The following is a 19,951-nucleotide window of genomic DNA, read 5'->3' as shown; positions in this document are numbered from 1 at the left end:
AAGAAGTGCGGCTAAAGTTGCTGTACAATGAAAATGAATATCGGGATAATTAAATATTTGATATAATAAATATAACTAAAGAAATTATTACATTGAGTTGATTTGCTTAATTTAAGGTCATGTAAAATGCATTCCTGCTGACATTCGAAATGCCAATCTTGTTAATGCTTTAAATTCTTTAAAGCATTGGGAAATTACAATAGGAAGTATAAATATATAGGAAGTAAACGATATACATTTGTTTGTAAGATTTTAAATTATCTTGATTTTAAATATCCCTTTAAAGTGGAGAAATACAAGTTGTTTTATAAAAACATGGAAAGTATGAAATCATCCTGTTGGAGTAATGAAGGATAATAACTTAGTCTTTCTTTTTTTGTTCTGCTTTATATATTTTTCCTAATAATTTGCATATTTAATCTAAATATAGAGTTTTAACCAGATATTTGGCTTATGGAAACTAACATGGTTTCCTTTTCTGTTTTCTGATTTTTTAATTTATTTGTTTAAATTGGAGAATATACTTTCTACCTTGAAGGAAACTAATAATCCATTAAGTTTTTATTGTTAACTCTGACACATGCTAATAAATGACTCCAATACCTAGGATGTCATACTAACCATCTGCCTTGGGTGGAAGAGTTGTATTTTATTAGCTGCCAATTCATCCTTTGTTAAAACTCTACCAAAGCTATAATAAAAAATCAAAAATAACATAGAAAAGATTTGGCTTAAAAATAACCCTAATTTCTTTTCAGAGTTTATTTTTTGAGAATGGTAAATGTCTTGCATGGATTTATCCATAATATTTCTGGGTTGTTGATTTTCTTCTAATTATATCATGAGAAAGGAGTGTCTTGATATATTTTTTTTCCCTTGTAGTTTGTTTTTTGGTTTGACGTATTATATCACCACTTAAATACAGCTCTAAAACCTCCGATATCTCCCTGTTGTCTAGGCCTTACAGAAAAACAGGGCATATCCTCAGTACCTGTGGATTTGTTAATTAACTAGTAGTACATTCATTCATTCCAGCTTTTCACTTGGCATTCAAGGTCCTTTATCATTAGTCCCCTTCCTGCCGTTCCAACCTCATTTTATATTTCTCTCTTTCACCTGTTTGCTGTCAACGTCAGATTGCTAATTACCAGGAGAGCTATAGATTAAGTTCCTTAGAATGAACTCTTCAATGTCCTGCAATGGAAAACGTTACGAAAATTATACACTCTGTTCTAGTACCTGTTAAGTTAGCCAGTGCAAAGAAATGTTCCAGAAGGTATGGAAAAGACAAAAAGCTTTGCACTTGGGACAGATCTGGGATCAAGTTCTGTCTTTGTTCTTTGTTCTTTGACATTAGGGAAGTTCCCTCACATCTCTGAGGCTGTTTCCTCATTTGTAAATTGGGGAAATAGTATTTGACTTCATGCTCCTGTGTGTACTGGTACCCATTCTAAAGATCAGCGCAATGTATACTGCTGAGAAAATTTGCTTTCCTGCAGGAGGGGGACAGAGCAAAGATTCAAGCAAGATTCTTTCACCGTCTTTCCTTTCCTCAGAAGGAAGGTCTTGAAAGAGGCTTTTGTTGTCATTGTTGCTATTGTTTACTGTTATTATTTATTTCTGTTGTTTAGCGATTTTCTCATGTTCTGGTGTTGTGAGATTTTAGGATGTTTTTTCTCTCAGTGAGGTGAAAACTATGTTAAAACTCCACTCATGTGGTTTGCGTTTATTCATATCTCTGAATTATTTAGGTCAGTGGTTCTCAACCCTCTCTGCACATTAAGATCATGTGGTGAGTTTCTAAGGCATAATGATAATGCTCGAACTTTACACAAGACTAATTACATCAGAATTTCTAGGAGGTGGGACCCAGGCCATAAAACCTGCATAAGTGACATTAATGTCAGCCGAAGTTGAGAACCACTGATCAAGTCCAGCTGAGAGGAACGCGAAGTGAAGATTTTGAGGGCTTACCTCCTCCACAGTAATGAAAAATCCATCACAGTTTTTTCGTACCTCATTCCCTCCAGGTTTCAAGCTCTCTGTCTGCCCCACCCCTCTCTTCCTTCTTTCCTGAGATTTCAGATATTCAAAGGATTTATAGTGAAAGTCTCTGTGTGTCACATGTTGGTTTGTTCTTCAAAATGTTGGGGCATAACTGAGGACGAGGGGGAAATGCCAAGAGTGTATGAGATTGTACTATAATTGCTACTTGATTATAAAATTGAAAGAAATTACTGAACGTCAGCTCATCTTTTTTCCCCTGGTGCCATGCCAATAACATGTGAACAATTTTTGTCAAAAGGACAGCAAGAAGGATTATTCATTGTAACCAGAGAAACAGCATTGTTCTTGGAAAGAACTGCTCTGCTGGGGAGGCTGTCCGTGATCCCTTGTCCTGTGTTGATTATAAATTTTAAGAAGGAAAAGCAAATGCTTCTTTCCTTCTTTAACTGGATAACTAGAGACACATTCTGTAGGACTTTTTGATTACTGAGGCAACTTAGAAATTATAAAATCTGATGTACACCTGATACTGGAGGATTTCATCCTTCAAGAGACGACTCCCTAATTCTGCTTCTGATTGCTTTACTCGAATTCCAGCTAGTCTCCTCCTCATCTCCTCTGTCTCTGGTGCTGTGTTTGGCCCTGCTTTGTGTACAGAATATTGAGATTTTTAATGGTTTTTACAGAATGCATGGATTCAGAAAGAGCAGCTCGCCTGGCATATCATTTGTAATTTTTGTCAAGATTCTCACAGATGTTGAATGTGGTATTATGGTACTGAGCAACACCTGGCCAGGCTGCTATGAAGTTATGTTCATTTTAATTGATACATGATACAGTTTTCATGAAGAAAACTATCATCCTAATAGGCTTCTTATTTCCCAAATTGAACATAGATCTTTATGGTAAAAGATAGCAATTATAAACAAATCAATAATTCAGGCACAGCTAAATGGAAAACACAGTCTTGGGAAGTTGCTCACTAAAGAGAAATTTAATATTGTCACTATTCTATCACTAAAGAAATAAATGCTTTAGTCTGTCTCAAGGAAAAAGGCTCAAACTTAGGAGTTGGAGAGTTAGGTTAGAATTCCAGTGTTGCCTCTTCTTTCCTTTGTGACCTTGAGCAGACCTCTTTACTTAACCTCCTAGTTTTGTCATCTGTTAAGTACGTGATGATATATACCATAAAAGGTAGAGAAAGTGAACGTAAAACATCTGTGTCATGCCTGGTGGTGTAGTGGATACTCAATAATTGGCAGTTCTCATAATCACAGAATTATCTCTTTGAAGAAGAATCAAGCCTCCTTCTCCTCCAAGTGTGGCTTTCTGTTTGTGGGAGTCATTATCTAGAAATTTGACCTGCGTTAGTCTACCTGCCTAGCTGACTTCCATACCTAAGCTGTCTATCTGAACGAGATTTTTATTAGGAGGAAATAAAAAGAAAGACGCAGCAAAAAGTTTAAAATTTTAAATTTGCCTCCCTGTCTTAGGTTTCTTAAACCCTGTCTCTTCTCTATGTTACCTTCATTTTTGTTTAGATAATTTTCTCTCATCTCCCCTTAAGCTTTTCTTTGTTCTTACAATCATGTGTCAACTGATAATTTCCAATCTACCTTTCTGTTCACCTTCACTTTTCTGTTGAAAATTCTCCTCCTTTGGAAAAGTGTATCCTTAGGATTAAAAGGAAGACAAGGAGTAGAAATCAGCTTGTATCATTCAAGCCTACAGAGGTCAGAGCCAGTCTCACTCGGGCTGCAAGGCACAGAACATGTGATGTAATAAATGGGATGGAAGAATAAAGCTCTGATCTCTGTTAGTGTCTCCATAGTGAGGGTTACCCGTGTGACCCTGGGTCAGGGAGCAGTTATAAAAAGGACCCAGGTTTCCTCCTGGGCTGTTATCACAATTCCTTTGACTTTAGCACTCCCAAGGGCCCTTAAAATACACTCGAAGGGATATCTTTTTGCTCCCCATCTCAAGTTGTCAGATAACCTCTAACTAAAGAGGACTGTAAACACTCAACTACTGACATGATGTTTGGGGCCTACAAGATCACTGACAAGCCACAGGCTCACTCTGGGCGGCTCCACCTCGCCCTCTGCCTCTCCCACGGGCCCTGGGGCTGCGCTCCCAGGACGGTCCTCGGTCCTGGGCTGCCCCTTGCTCTGCTTACCAGTGCTCTTATGCCTGATCTGGGACTTTGAAACCTAACTCCAAAACAAAGCTTGCCATGAAAGCTTTTGGGTTGCTTTGGGCAAAAGGTCTTCCAAGACAAGGAGGTCACTGTTCCTGAGGTTATCATGTGAGATGTCATTTCAGTTGGCCTGCCACACGACCGACATGAAATATATTCATTCTGTCAACACATATTGTTTCAGCACCTACTACGTGCTGGTTCTGTGCTACATGCAGAGCAAGTCGTTTCTACCGTCCTGGAGCTTTCGTTTTGGTGATATCCAGAGGACAGGGCTAGCCTGCTTATTAAAAAAAAAAAAGAGGGAAGAAAAAAAAAAGGTAATGTGTCTCCTTCCAGACAAGAAGAATGGTGGGGAGTGCCTTCTGACATTAATCTTTGCTTTGGCCTAACCCATGCTTCACCCAGCCTTTTTGACCTTCTAACGCTATTGAAAGATTTATAGGTTGTATGTTCACTACCTCTTATTGGGATACCAGGCCTCTTTAGCTATGAGTTAATCCAAAATGGGATCCGGGCTACATTATCAGAGTAAGCACACCGAAGAAACAAAAAGAAATCCCCACAGGCATTCTGGGTTACACCAGTGTCAAGGGTGTTTCTTTCTTTTTTTTTTTTTTTTCTTTTCTTGCCAAACCAACACTGAAATTATTCAAGAAAAGCATCTTATACCAAAAATACTTTTGCTTTTTATTATATCATCTTACTTTTCATATTATTAGATACGCATCACATACAGTGATGTTCCATTTAAAAGTAAATTCTCTCTCTTTTTTTCCCTTTAATGTTTGTTTCATTTTCAAATTGTATTTCAAACTGCTCCCAGATTGCTGGGTAAGATTCAGCTCCTTTTGTCACCAGGAATAACTCTAATAGTTGTAAAGTGACAGAGAAGAACTTTAGAAAATACATTTGCAAGTCAAAAAGAATGTCTTATTGTTTACTGTTGATTATTCACGCTTTCTCTCCTTTCTATCATTTAAATATAGATAGCTTTTATTGTCTCTAACAAAATAGTACTAAATTGCTAAATCTTCTATTGTTGCAAATTTCCCTTGCTTATGTGTCCATCCTAAAAGTTATTTTTCTCCACTTGTAATTCTTTATTTCATTCCTGGAGTTCCTCACTACTAGATTTATATGTCTACTGTTGTACTTTTAGTGAGTTCTCTTTTTTCTTTCTTTTCAGTGTTGGTCATGATTTTTCACCAGAAATTTGGAATTTAATTATAATTTTTTCTAAATGCTTTTTTTTTTCTGCTCAACAGTAAAGAAGTTGTTGACTTTCTTCCCTATTTCCTAGGTCATCCTAAGACTGCAGGTGTATAACCCTGAAATAAAAGACTAAACCTTAACAATGCTTATCATAGTAGACTTGCCCTAAGTGACCACATTTCAAATCTATTGAGAATCACTTCTTAAAACATTTCTACAAGAAAAGTCTCCCATAATCAGTTCAAAGCCCAACTCTAGTTTCATATAGAGTTTTTTCCAATTAAGAAATCTTCTCACCTACATTTAAAAGGCTAGTGAACCGATTACTGTGCTTGCCCCTGAACTTTCTTATACCTCCAAATACATTAATGTTGTTGCTCCAAATTAACTTATTAATTTTTATAACTGAATACTAAATTTCTATACTTAACAGAATTAATAACAAATATTAACATTCCCACTTTCCTTTTCTCAATTAGTTTTAGCATTTCTAAAATATAGTATTTGATTTTAATTTTAACTGTTTTTAACATCAATCTTTTGACAGAGTCCTATTATAGATAAAAGGGATTTGTCTCAACTCACATAAGAAGTTATTTTTCAGAGTTCCTGTTTTTAACCCTCATTGCTTAGTACCCTTGAGTATTCAGACTAGGGACCTGTTTTCCTTGAACTATGCTGTGGTATAAATAGTCATTATTGATCATGATCAGTATTTTATTGGTGATGAGTAGATCTAAAAGAGACTGCAGTGAACACCAAGATAACTACAATAATACTAGATTTCCAGTAGCCCACAAAAGAAACAATTTCCTAATTTTTAAAATTTCTTGAAAATAGATGTCTTGAGTAGTAGTGAGCTCTCTATTACAAGAGTTATGCAAACTGAGATAATCTCTTAAAAAGAATGTGGAAAGATAGAAGTACTGTGTAAGGAATTGACCTATATAACGTTTAAATTTCTTTTTAATCCTGGGATGTATGCTGGACTTGTTCCATTTTTGTTTCATTCAGCAAATGTTTCCTGTATGTGTGCTGGCTCTGTGCTGTGGAGAATACAGAGATGGGTGAGAAGTACTTGGAGAAAGAAGATATAAGCAGTTGAAAATGTTTTCCAATCTATTAGGCAGTATGATGGTGTCAAATAAGAAAGATGGGCTCTATGAGATGTCAGGGCTCAGGAGGACAGTATCATGAGTGATTGAACTCTTTGGGAAAGGATTTTTGGTGGAAGAGGGATGGGAGGACCGAGATGAGAAGGAAGGGCATTTGAGGTAGGAGAGCCCGAGGACAGGCTCAGAGCAAGAACAGGTGTCTGAAAGGATGAGTTTGTATGCGTTGGTTAATCTAAAGAAAGAACAGAAATCATCCAAAGTGATTACGTGCACACACGGGCAAATTTTGAAGAAACCTTATGAAAATATTCTAGTTGAAAATTCAGGGTAAGTTCCAACTTTCATCTCAACTTTTCCTGTCTTATTCACCATTCCCATGGTAACAACTTCACATAACATATATAAAAGGAAACACTACTTTGGGTTCTAACTACTAATCAAGTACCCAGTTCAACTGAAAGAAGTCGAATGTAAATTTTCATAATAATAATAATAATAGAATAGTTAACATGAATGGAGCTTTTTCTGTGGGCATTATTCATTTAAGCCCCTTAATGGCCCACTTTAGATGGGTACTGTTAATATTCAAGTTTACAGATGTGGAGACTGAGGCCAAGAATGCTCACATAGTTTGTGAGTAACAGTATGTAATAGCCTCAATATTAAATCAGTCTCTTTGATAATCACTCATAGGTCAGTGATGTGCTTAGCAGTATTTATTACTAGAAAGCTTCGTTGGATTTTCCCAGTTGTTGAAGCTTAAAAAATATAACTGAATCCCATGATACCATGTTTGTCCATCTGTATATAAAAAAACAATGTCACAAGGCAGCTACCCCATGAGATCTAATTATTTAGTTATAGAATTTAAATAGGTTTAACGTGCTTATACCCTGTAACTCTGTTGTGCTGACACCAAATGTCAGTGGCACTCTGAGTAAACATTCCGTAGCTGGGAGGTAGAGATACTCATTGATAATCAGTGTGTGTTCCTGTCTTCTACAAATGTTTTCTTAGTAATTTCAGAACCATATATAATTCTTCATGAGTTAACATTTTTTCTTATGCTCTCTTTCTAAATTCTTACAAAAAACTTACAAAGGAAGTAGAAATATTATTCCTCTTTTTGAAGAGATGAGAAAATTGAGCCCAGACAAGTTTTAATTAATCAGTGAAACTGGAACTATAATCTCCCCAGTCCAAATTGTTTACTGGATGATGTGCACATCAATTCTTAAATTTCTCTGATTTTTATATAGAAATGAGTACTTCGTGTAAACGGTCCTCTAAAAGCCATTTTAGCTAATACTAAATGACATGACTTCATAGCTGTTTTTTAAAGTACAGAAAACATTTCTAGAGTTGCACAGTGTACCAGTCTCAAAAACATAAGCAATTATTCTCTTCTTTAAAGTTAGTCTTCCTTAAACCTGAGCTCAGAAGTTCCCGGGGCCTCAGTGTCATCATCTACCTCAGTTGCCCATTACGTTTCTTCCCTTAGGAGAGCCTCTTCTAAGAACATTCTCTGGGATGTCAAAACCGAACCCTCAGCATGGCTGGGCTGCCTGCCTCCTTTATGCTCTTAAACTTCAGTGCTCCTCATTTGCTGAGATCTCCTGAAGAGTAGGAGCAGAAAGGGGGTAAGGCCCCAAGGGCTGCATCTCTTCCTTCCAAAGCCTTAAGCCTTATCTCCTTCACCTACAAGTGCTCTCTTAGGGCCTTACTTTCTCCTTAAGATAATTTTGCCCTCCCGAGCTGTGTGTTTGACTAAATCTCCTTCACTATTTACTGGTTAATTAGCCTACTCAAGACACTTGGCATCTGATTTATTTGGTTGGGGGGGGGGGGCTCAAAACAAAATAAACATCTGCCAAGTTTTCCTTTAGAAACTGATAGTAACACAGCAAAATATAAATTAAACATTGAAGTAATCGATTTTACTGTATGTCTCTCACTAATTAGGCTCACATTATTGTATCCACTACCACTGGTAGGATTAAGCCTTACCAGACATTCTTTCTCTTTTTATTCATTAGCAGGCCTTCCTTATATTAAGAGCAGCTTTCCTTTATTGACTTCTTGGTTTATTTGAATTAAATTTATATAGGTAAGGAAGGAATAATACATGATTCTTTCTCTTTACTTACTAGTTTTCAAAATATTAATTTGGTTTCCACTATCCTCCATAGGTGACCAATAAGGAGTTGTTGTTGTTTTGGTTTAATTTTCATTATAAAGTCAATAATCCATGGCAGTTATTTTTCTGTGGATACTCAGATTGTCCTGTCTTTGGTAGTAGGGGCTTCTTCAGGCCTTATGTCCTTTTGACACAGACTGGTTGTGTCGAGATTTACCAAACTAATCTTGTACATTTCATGTTGGAGAGTGGTATCTGCTGTTTTTCTAAAGAACTTTGGTTCTTTAAATGAATTAAGCTTTTTAAAAAAAACTTTATCTTCTAAGTCTGCTCTGTACTCTGAATCCTTTATCACTGTATTTTCTGCCTATTAGTCCTCCAGCTTAGAAGCTATTTTAGATCTCATCACAAGTCTAACCTTTCCATTACAACTCAGCAACATCCGCCTCCCCACCTGGTTTTAAAGAATCCTCATTTAGGGATTCCCAAAGCACTAGAAACTTCTAGTTCCTTGCACAAGCATACCTTGTTTTATTGCCCTTAGCTTTATTGCCATTTGTAGATATTGCGGTTTTTCCAAATTGAAGGTTTGTGGCAACCATTTACCAAGCAGGTCTGTCAGTGCCGTTTTCCCCACCAACATTTGCTCACTTTGTGTCTCTATGTCACATTTTGGTAATTTTCATAATATTTGAAACTTTTTCATTATTATTATATTTCTTATAATGATCTGTGATCAGTAATCTTTGATGTTACTGCTATGACTCACTGAAGGCTCAGACGATGTTTAGCATTTTTTAGTAATAAAGTGTATTTTAAGTTATATACATTGTTTTTTAAAGATATAATGCTATTGCACACTTGATAGACCATATATAGTATAAACATAACTTCTATATGCACTGAAACAAAAAAAAAGTTCGTGTGACTCTCTTTAGTGCAGTATTCACTTCATTATAGTGATCTGAAACCGAACCTGATACATCTCCGAGGTGTGCCTATATCCAACACTCTCTTAATTTTACTGACATTTTCTGCTTTTGGAGAAATTAGGGGTAGAACTCGGGAAAGAGAAGTAGTTTTACGTTTTGGCTACCCATCCACTTCCTGAGGAATTCCTTCTGATTTTGTTTGTCTCAGATTTTCTGCATTTGTTTTAAGTAACTACTAAAATTGGTCCCCTTGGACCCATTTGGAAATAAGTAGAAAAGTGTCCAAACTGTATGTGTTACTTAATCTCATTCAGGGGATTTCGAAGTTCCTTGTCCTACAGTGAAAAATACATTTTGTATTTAAAGTGCTTGTTGGACTTTCACTAAAGTGATTCCATCACTTACTAGAAAGACCAGCTGTTTGAACAATGCTGCTTTAGTTCAACTTCTCCTTCGAAGTATAGTTAAGAACTAGAACTGTCAGTCAATGGCCTGCTTAAGAGTAGAAAACTGCTGTATGTCCTTGGTACAAAAAGGACACCGTTCTTCTAGAACATTTGATGCCCAAACTCATCAAATCCAATATGTTGATCTTATATGTGAAATAAAGAGTTAATATTCCCTTCATCTCACATCTTTCGGAGTAAGAGAATCGAACAGATTCTCATTATGATTTCACTTTAAGATAGATGTTAAATGGGACTTTCTCCTGAGGCAAAAAGGTAGTTCGGTTAATTTAATTTCCTAATTAAATAAATCAGGCTTACTTGTAACTTAAATATTAAACTATTCATTTTAACCCTTATCCTAAAACATTCCCTTGGCTTTTTAAGACTCAGTCAATTAGAATTTATCTGTCAAGTGTGTTCATTTTCTTGCGTTTATCTGCATGACATTAAGTAAATAGTTTGAACTTTTCAACTTCTCAAACAATTGTGTTGAGTTTGACGTGGTTGATCCAGCCCGTGCGCCTCTAATGCCGTGTAAGCCAAATGCCCGAAAGCAACTTGTCTTTCATTAAGAATGACTGAGTGTGGGCAGAGAAAAGGAGATTTTAAAAATTAGAAATAAGAAGCAAACAAAAGAAAACTCTGTCTTCAGGGAGTTATGATACTTTCTTACATATATATCTATCTTCTTAAAATGAACTACCTTCGTACTGATATAATGTAAATTTTGCTTGTCAAAATACTTTTTATGATAAATAATTCTTAGGAGCAGAAAAATATGTGGAAAACTAGCCAAGCACTATTTAATGATTGATACTTGTAATATATGTTTTAATCATCTCTATCTCTTTCTTAGGTTACATTTCCCTGGGTTTTTATTTATTTATTTATTTTTTCTTTCTTTCTGCTTTCCTCTTTCTGCTTTCCTCACATATGGCTCTAGGATCTTCTCCAAGAAAGCAGTTTTGCTTTGAAGATATTTTATTTCCTGTCATAAAGGATTCCTCTGTTCTTTTAGATTTAAAAATCACAATACTGCCCTCATAGGACCCAGCCCCTTTCCCACCCTCTCTTTGAGAATCTCTTCGAAGTCAGCCTTGGAAGGTCAGATTTGGAGATGTGAAGTCCAGGGATGTTTCTCTGGGGTACTGAGGATGAGACAGTCATGCAGGAAGCAGCGTATAACTAAGACAGAACCATCTAGAATGACAGTTTCTGAACATACTTGAGAATATATTTGAAATTTTAAGTTATTTGTATCCTATAATAACCCCAATCTTTTTTGGGGGGGTAGTAATTAGGTTGTTTGTTTGTTTGTTTGTTTATTTAATGGAGGTACTGGGTTCAATCCCCAGTACCTTGTGCATGCTAAGCACATGCTTTTCCACTGAGCTATACCCTCCCCCATCACAAAACTTCTTTTGCATGAGTAAGATTACAGTGGTCCCCCCCTTATTCATGATTTCAATTACCCATGGTCAACTGTGGTCTGAAAATATTAAACAGAAAACTCCAGAAATAAACAATTCATAAGTTTTAAATTATGTGCCTTTCTGAGTAGCATGATGAAATCTCACTCCATCTGGCTTCATCCTACCTGCGAGGCAAATCATCCTTTTACCCTATGTATCCAGGCTGCATACTCAACCCACCCATTAGTCACTTAGTAGCCCCCTCAGTTAATGGACTGATTGTTGTGGTATCACAATGCTTGTGTTCATCTAACCCCTATTTTGTTTAATAATGACCCCAAAGTTGCAAAAGTAGTGGTGCTCGCAATTTGAATAATCTTCTACTGTGCCTAATTTGGAAACTAAACTTTATCCATAGGCATGTATGTATAAGAGAAAGCATAGTATACACGGGGTTCAGTGGTATCCAAGGTTTCAGGCGTCCTCTGGGGGTCTTGGAATGTATTCCCCACAGATAAGGAAGGACAACTGTTTTATATATATATGGATGATAACAATTATATATTATAATAGCATATATGTGGTATAAATAAGATTCAAGCCAATTTTGAAAAGCAATAAGGAACATAACATTTCAGTTCTACAAAATAAATGAAGAGTTTGAAATTCAATCAGTCCTATTTTATGTTGAGGCAAATGTACTTGGCTTTTTTTGAGAATCATACCTTCTGCTCTGGTTTACATAAGAAATTGGGTGAAATCCTCTAAAGCATTCGTTTTCAACTTTGCCGTTACAACACACCTTGCAATCAAGGTTTCAAAACGATTTTCTTTCTAAAAGATTATAAATTAGAACAGATTCAGTGATTTCTTCTTTTCACTCACTTGGATTCTGATAATATTTTCTTGAGTGGCAGGAAGAGATGAGTTTAGCAGGCATGCTGAATTGTGCACATAATTTGTGGCGGCTTCATTGTCATAGCCTTTGGTGTGGTATGGTATACCAATATTATTTACACGCTTATGGATGTATTATTATGAGGGCCAGTCCTCCACTCCCCATGGGTATATCCCCCCCAAATTTCCGTCATGATCTTTTACTTCTACAGTACTTGGGGGCTAGAGCAAATTCAAAATGTGCACAAGTATGTCCTGCACTTTTCAATATTATCCATCACATTCATCAATCTGTAGAGGAAAACACTGATTCTGAAGCTGGGGGTACTGAGGATAAATAGGGCCTCACACACAACACAAACCTGAAGAAAGACATTCCCCCATACACAAAAAGTATGCGGAAAGGCAAATTATGTGGTAAAAGCCTTTTAATACTTATGCTGCTTTTCTGACGTAGCTCATAATTCATCTTTTTGTTAAATAGAATGTTGGTTTGAAATCTACTCTGTTTTCTCAGATTTATGAAAAAATATAATTATTATTTTTAATTTTTTTCAAGAAGATGATCTTTTTAATAGCCTACAGAGCATATACTTTTAAGTTATTTATTTGAAGATATAACATTTAAATTAGACACCTACTGTAACTTCTTAAGGTTTCCTGATCTATCGCAAGGCTCCATAAAACAGTTTTACATGCAGTGGGCTCTACAAACATTTACGTCTTTTTTTTTTTTTTTTTTTTTTTTTTTTTTTTCGCAACTTTAGGAAACCAGTTGAAATTTTTAGAATTAGACTTGGGAGCTGTGTCGTGTATTTTTGGACTATTACAAATCTATCTAAATCTACAACCTGCTAGGAAAGATCGAATCCCTTCCCGCTTGTGATTTGTAATATATGATTTCTGTGGACTTGAGTCTGTCTCACAAATGCATTTAGTATTTTCTGAACTGAGCTTCTGTTCTACACCGGGCAGGTTTCTAACTGTGCGTGTTCAGTCCACTGATTGACTGACTGAGAGCCAAATTATTCTCGCTAACACATACTCAGTTCCCTACTACTATAGAAAAGATGGACTCCAGGGCAAAAATTGGACCCTCCTAACAAAGCTTGCTTTCTGCCACTAGTAATACTTACCCAGTGAATGAAAATTCAGTGACCTATATTCTTCCATTTAAATCCTTAAAAATTTAAATTAAAACTTTGTCAACAGTAATTCTAACCATACTGAGGCAAAAAGAGCGTTCCCTGCAATCTGGCTGCACTAAATGTAATTCATAACTATCAAAAATCAGTTTTCTGTGCATAACTTTTAAGAACACTCCTGATGTCTTGAAAATTCCATGCAATTTTCTTTAAAAGTTGGTTTGGAATGCCACTGTGCATCTTGAAGCCCACATACAGTGAGTTAAATTACAGCAATAGCATATTTCTCAAGCACCATATAGTTGCAAATCCTTTATCCTGAAGTACATAGTAAAGGATTTTCTCCTTGAACAGTGAAGGAAGTTGAACTTTGGGGTTGTTTCAATTTAACACATGATGTGCTGCACACTTAAAGATGTGTTCTGCCTTCCCCACTTTTTCTTCTTTATTCGTTCCTGCTTCCCGTAAAAGGAATTAAGTATGTAATGCTGATTATAAAACTGGATCCTTATTATCCCTATTCTCAAAGCATCATTTCCCCCATGGGATTATGTATGTACTTACTTTTCAGTGGGTTCATCTAAATGCAGAGTGGAAGGCTGTTTACTCTTCACCACTATGTCTACCACTTCTTTGTTACCACTACTGGTAATGGCATCACTGTTCACCCGGTAACTCCAGCCAAAACTTAGATGTTCCTAATGTCTCACTTTTCTTCATACTTCTCATCAACATCCATTAATAAGCCAGGTCAACTCTAGCCTAGAAATATATCTCAAAAAGAGCTAGCTCCACCGATAACTGCACTGATAACTAGCCACTGACTTGTATTCCATATTTGTCTTCTTACCTTACAATCTATCACGAAGCAGCTACAATGAACCTTCTAAAATATTCTTGAATGAATGAATAAATTAAAAATAATTTGTTCATGCTTTGAGCAATATGTTGTTTATCCTGGGTTATATATAGACCTAAAACCAAAAGAAATACTGAAAGTTAAACGTTAAGGTGCCTCGCCTACTATGCAGTCTCATTAGATTCAACTAAACATTTAGACATTCAGCCATCGTAGGCTACCCTTGGCGCAGTCTGCTCAGATGGAGGAAGGCTGAGAACCCAGCTAGCCAGAGGGCAGCGCCAGGCAGTCCTCTTCCGTAGGTGATCTTGCAGAAGCCCTGGCCGCTGCTCACCCAGCAGTCAGGGAATCATCTTCTTTCACACGGCAGATGAAAGCTCAAGTACGGGAAGATGAGATCCACGTAGCATGGGTGTGGATGCTGCCCTGGCTTAGGATCTTCAGACCTCCGAGAACTAATATCTCTTGAAACAGTCAATAGGCATTGCATCTAGCATCCCTAAAAGTTACATGTCTAGTTATGGGAATGAGTGTACTCAGGGAATCTAAGCAGTGGTGTCCTCATCAGGTATTTATAGTTCTCTCAAACCAGACAGATGCTATCTACCAACTGGGGGTCATTAGGGTCATTGATACTGTAAACAGTGTTGCCCAGCAACATGGTTAATGTACCATTTTAAGAGAACACCATCTAAGAAGTTAATCAAAAGTCAAATTCTCATTCAGAAAGAGAATAATTTTGTTTGTTTGTAGTTTGTTTTTCTTTTTACTTAGGACATACGAGAGCTAACCCCAAGAAACTGATTTCTCTTCTGTGACTTCAGCCAAAAAATTAAGTTGAAAGAAATATATTTTTAATTTACTCAAATATTTAAATTCAGATTACTTTAAATCTACTTTTGTTATTATAATGAGCATTAACTTTAAAAATTTGTAATGATAAAGTCTTTTAATTAGAAAATAGTTCCATTTTGGACACTTGGTTTTGACTTGTCATGCTTTCATTAAAAACATAAAAACATCCACATATTCCATCCTTATTTCTCTGTTTGGGGTTTTCTTTTCTCTAAATTGGATCACAACTAGTAAATAGTTACTGTTGTTATATATAAAGGTATTGCAAAACTAACGAAGTCTCCTACCATATAGAGAATTTTTCTTCCTTCTACTGTTAGGTTATTTAGAGCTGTGGGGACAACATTCTAATATTGTTAGTTGCTTTGAGGATTTATATTTGCAAGTCAGTTTAATGATTGTGTGCATCAGCTATTTCCCAGTTCCATGTGTCCATGGTAAATGGAGGCGAGCACAGGTGTTTTGATTGCCCATCACCTATGAGCACTTTGTGATTCAAGGGCTTGTGTTATATTCCACCTAGTAGATGATGTTACTTCATTAGCCAAATGCTTTGAGATAATTTATTGTGCTGTGTTTCTCTTTTTCTTTACAACAAAATCATTTTTGCAAGATCTTTCTAAGTGGATATTGTTTTTGTTCACGGAAAATTTCAAGAACATGAGGTTGATTTAAATGCTTTTAACCAATCACTTATCATTAATGCACTGAATCATCATGGAGATGCTGAGAGCAATTTAAGGTTCTGGTATATGATACCCTCTAGTGAGATTTTATTGTCTTGAGATTCTGACATATCTATCTTAATAGAAAGTTGAAGATAGAGTTTTTATTCAGCATATGGATTACATTAGTATAGGATGTTATGAAATTTACTTTTCCATCAAGCATTTGTATTAAATTTTAGCAGTAATCACACATCCATTGTCATTTCTGAAATATTGTTATTGTGCTTCTGAGTGTTCCGTCCGAAGAAGAGACTATTTTTCCTGGTATACTCTCCGAAACAAGCAGATGAAAGAGGTGATTAATATTAGATGTAAGTAGAATTCTGCCTTTATGGTGCTGCTGGAAGGAATCTGTTCTCATGTCTACCCTACATATTCTCTCTTACTAAGTGTAACCACTTCTTTCTGTTTGCACCCTAGCCTGGTGAAGCCTCAGCAGTAAGTGTGTAAGAAGCTTCTGGTTAAACCAGAAGTCAGTCTCATCTTTAGAGCTGTCAGGGTGACGTTGTTATTGTTATTATTATTCCTTTATACATACACTATAGTAATAAAGCTGCTTCCATTTATAGAGCATACCATACACTTACTATAGCAAATCTAGAAGGCAGGGAGTGTCACCCCGTTTTAGAGATAAGAAAACTGAAACCCAGGAAAGTCCTCTAATTTGCCCAAGGTTATTCAGCTAGAAGGCAAATCTAAATTTATCTGAATCTAAATCTCATTCACATAACCTCTATTATGGGATTACCCTCACCTTTTGGGTTTGACGAATTTCCTGGTTTCCACGCGCCTTGTCTTGCCTTTCATTATCTCCTTCTTACTTCTTAATTGACATCCCATTTTAACTTGTTTCTTTGCATTGACTGTGGTATATGAATGCATCTCTGTTCAAACTGTTGAGGAGTTTGTGCTCAAGCACCATGGACCATGAATATTCACTTACCCACTCATTTAATCAACCAACAAGTGTTTATTGAGTATCTATTATGTGTAAAGTACTCTGCAAAATATTTTAGTGAGCTTGAAGATTGAGATAGACCTGCCTTCTTTTGCCTATGTCTTCCCTGAAAGCAAGTCCTGAAAAATATGCAAATGAAGGGAAGAATAAAAAGAAACACCTATAGGAGTTGGAAGTGGTTGATTTCAGGAAGTAAGGTTTGGAAATGAGGAAATATATAGCATGAGACTGCTGGTTGTAGCATTGAGCTTTTTTTTGAACAATAAACCTGTATTATTCTGATAGAACTAAAACCAAGAAGAGTAAACCAACTTCAAAAAGAAAAGCATTCCAGAGGGAAAAGGTATAGCTCAGTGGTAGAGTGGGTGCCTAGAATGCACGAGGTCCTGGGTTCAATCCCTAGTACCTCCAATTAAATAACTAATTAACTAAATAAGTAAATAAATAAACCTAATTATATCCCCCTCCAAAAAACAAAACAGGCAAACCAAAAGAAAAAAAAAAAAAAAACAGAAAGAAAAAGAAAAGAAAAGCATTCCAAGCTGGTGTGGAGTGGTAGGGTTGTAGGGATGTGCTGGATGTTTCAGAAACGTGAGTGTTGTGTGGCTAGTGCCTAAGATGTTGGAGGAGAAAAACATAATTCTTTCCACCAATAAATATTTATTGAACACCTAGTTCAAATTTTTCACCTTGCCAGGTACTTGGGACACAGAGGTGAAATATCAAGGTTCTTATCTTCATCCTGCTCCCTCTCAAACTGGTCTTGATTGGGGCAATATACCCGTACAGTATAGCGTGGTGAGTGGAAGATGTGATGATATCCATATACTAGGTGCCTGGAGAGTATAGAAAAGGCCAGCCCAGGTCACCTGGGGGTATCACTGGAGGCAGGGAGAGATCGCCAGCAGACAAGGAGGGAGATAGGGGGCAGCAGAGCTGTGAGTAAGATGGCATGATTGGGAGGGCGAGGCATTTGCCTGCGGTGGAGAATTCTCAGAGATGAGAGTGGAAAGCTAGTTTGGAGTGAGATGTTGGCAAGCTCTAACTCTGAAGAATTTAGACTCTATGCTATAAATGTTGAGAGTTATTGGAGGTGTTTGAGGAGAAAAGTGACAAAATCAAATTTATCTTCCAAAGCAGAGCTCTAGCAGTGGTGTGGAGGATGAGTTGCGCTGAGAAGAGATCAGCGAAGAGACCAATAACAAGAAAGCTACTGGAGTCATTCAGGAAAGAAATGACAAATCTCAGTTTTCTCAGGGTTTTTGTCTTTGCCTTTCTGACCTCAAACATTTTATATGTATATGTGTATAACTGATGAGTGACATCTGTGTCAAGCTATATATTTAAAATTTATATTGATATATTTATAATTTATATTTATAATATATATTTAGAATTAAATAATTATATATTTAAAGTTCTTTAAATCTTATCTCTGTAGATCATAATCTTAAAGAGCAAAAACGTTTCAGGTAGCAAGGTAACATGCTAAATACCTACTATATAAAATTACACCAACATCTATGACTCAAGAAACAGTTTGCAAATGGAATTCTTAATGAAGTTCAACCCCTCTTGTTTGAGTTGAAGGGAGTATTTCTCAGGTATTGTCACTTGCCTGAATATCAGACATCTTTGATTCTCATTCTAGGTCAGCCCTATCTAATACAAATGTAATACAAGCCACAAATGTGAGCTACATAGGTAATTTAAAGTTTTCTGGTAGTGTGTTGGGAAAAAAAGTGAAAAGGAACTGGTGAAATTTCTTTTAATAATGTACTTTATTTAATAAAATGTATCCAAAGTATTATCATTGCATCATGCAATCAGTTAAAAATATTACTACCGAGATGTTTTACATTCCTTTTTTTTTTAATAGGAAGTCTTTGAAATCTGGTGTATATTTCACATTTACAGCACATCACAAATCAGACTATCCATGTTTCAAGTACTCCATAGCTATGTGCGCTAATAGCTACAGTGGCTAGTGGCTGCTGTATTGGAGAGTGTGGCTCTAGATTAACCATCTTTAATGGGAAACTCCTTTAAATTCCTTCTGTGTGAGTGAAATATGAGATAAATGGATGTCAATGTGACTTCTGTTTTTCTTTCTTTCTGACAAACATGCAACCAGTCACTGAAAATGGATTTTATTTATTTTATTGCCTTGGTGACTCAGGGTGTTAATTAATCCATCTAGTTAATAGGCCTTAAGTTTACCTCCTTCTTCATCTTTCTGAGGCTTTTTCTTTCCTTTTATAATCTCATCCTTTGTTCTCAGCTGTAGTATCATTTATAAATAAAGCAGACTCTTCATCTGACATCTTGGAAGATAGATAGGAACAAATCAGACGGAAATAGAAAGGAAACCATCTCCTTCATAACTCTTTGCCCTCTTGTAATGAAACCTGTATTATTTGATATGATAATGAATTCTTGAAGTTGTTTTCAAGATGCCATCTCCTTAATACTCTTGGGTAATAAATAGCAAGGAGTGCTGTTCTGTCATTTGGATGCCTGGAAGGGTCACGGAAGTCCATGTGGAGTGGATCCTGTGTAGAGGATGTGCGTCCAATTTCTGGGCTATGCTTTATGATGTAAACCTGAAAATGATGAGATATCAGTAGAATATCAGAGTTCAGCATTTCACTGTTACATATAAGTTGGGAAGGGGCAGAGAGACTAGCTCTGAGTCTTTTGTTTTTTTAACATACACTGGATCCCTTAGTCCTCACATTATAGACCCTCAATATCTGTATTATTATTATTGTACTGGTAAGGAAATATACTCAGAATATTTGCAAATGTTGCCTAAGGATACAAATTAATCGTAGAGAAAGGATTTAAACCCACATCTCTTCGACCCTAAATCTGGTATCCTTTCCACTATGATATGCTGCTGGCTTAGGTATAATCTTTCATCCTTGAACACTCTATGTCGTGCGTGTTCAGTGGAGCATGGTGCAGAGGAGTCAGGAGACAGTTTCTAGTCCCTGTTCTGCCACTAGCAGTATGTATGAACATGTGCAAATTCTTTATCTTCCT

General features: G+C 36.3%; 1 protein-coding gene and 1 non-coding gene across 2 annotated transcripts in view; both read left to right on the top strand.

Annotated features, from left to right (window-relative positions):
• Positions 1 to 19,951, top strand: part of FBXL17 (F-box and leucine rich repeat protein 17) — a 437,862-nt gene that overhangs the window by 292,273 nt on the left and 125,638 nt on the right. The window lies entirely within an intron of this gene.
• Positions 17,243 to 17,317, top strand: TRNAS-AGA (transfer RNA serine (anticodon AGA)). Its single transcript has one exon. It is a non-coding gene; the product is annotated as a tRNA-Ser (tRNA).

The sequence above is a fragment of the Camelus dromedarius genome, chromosome 3, assembly GCF_036321535.1.
Source record: "Camelus dromedarius isolate mCamDro1 chromosome 3, mCamDro1.pat, whole genome shotgun sequence".
Lineage (NCBI taxonomy): Eukaryota > Metazoa > Chordata > Mammalia > Artiodactyla > Camelidae > Camelus > Camelus dromedarius.
The sequence above is the reverse complement of the archived record's forward strand: the minus strand, read 5'-3'. Positions and strand labels throughout refer to the sequence as shown.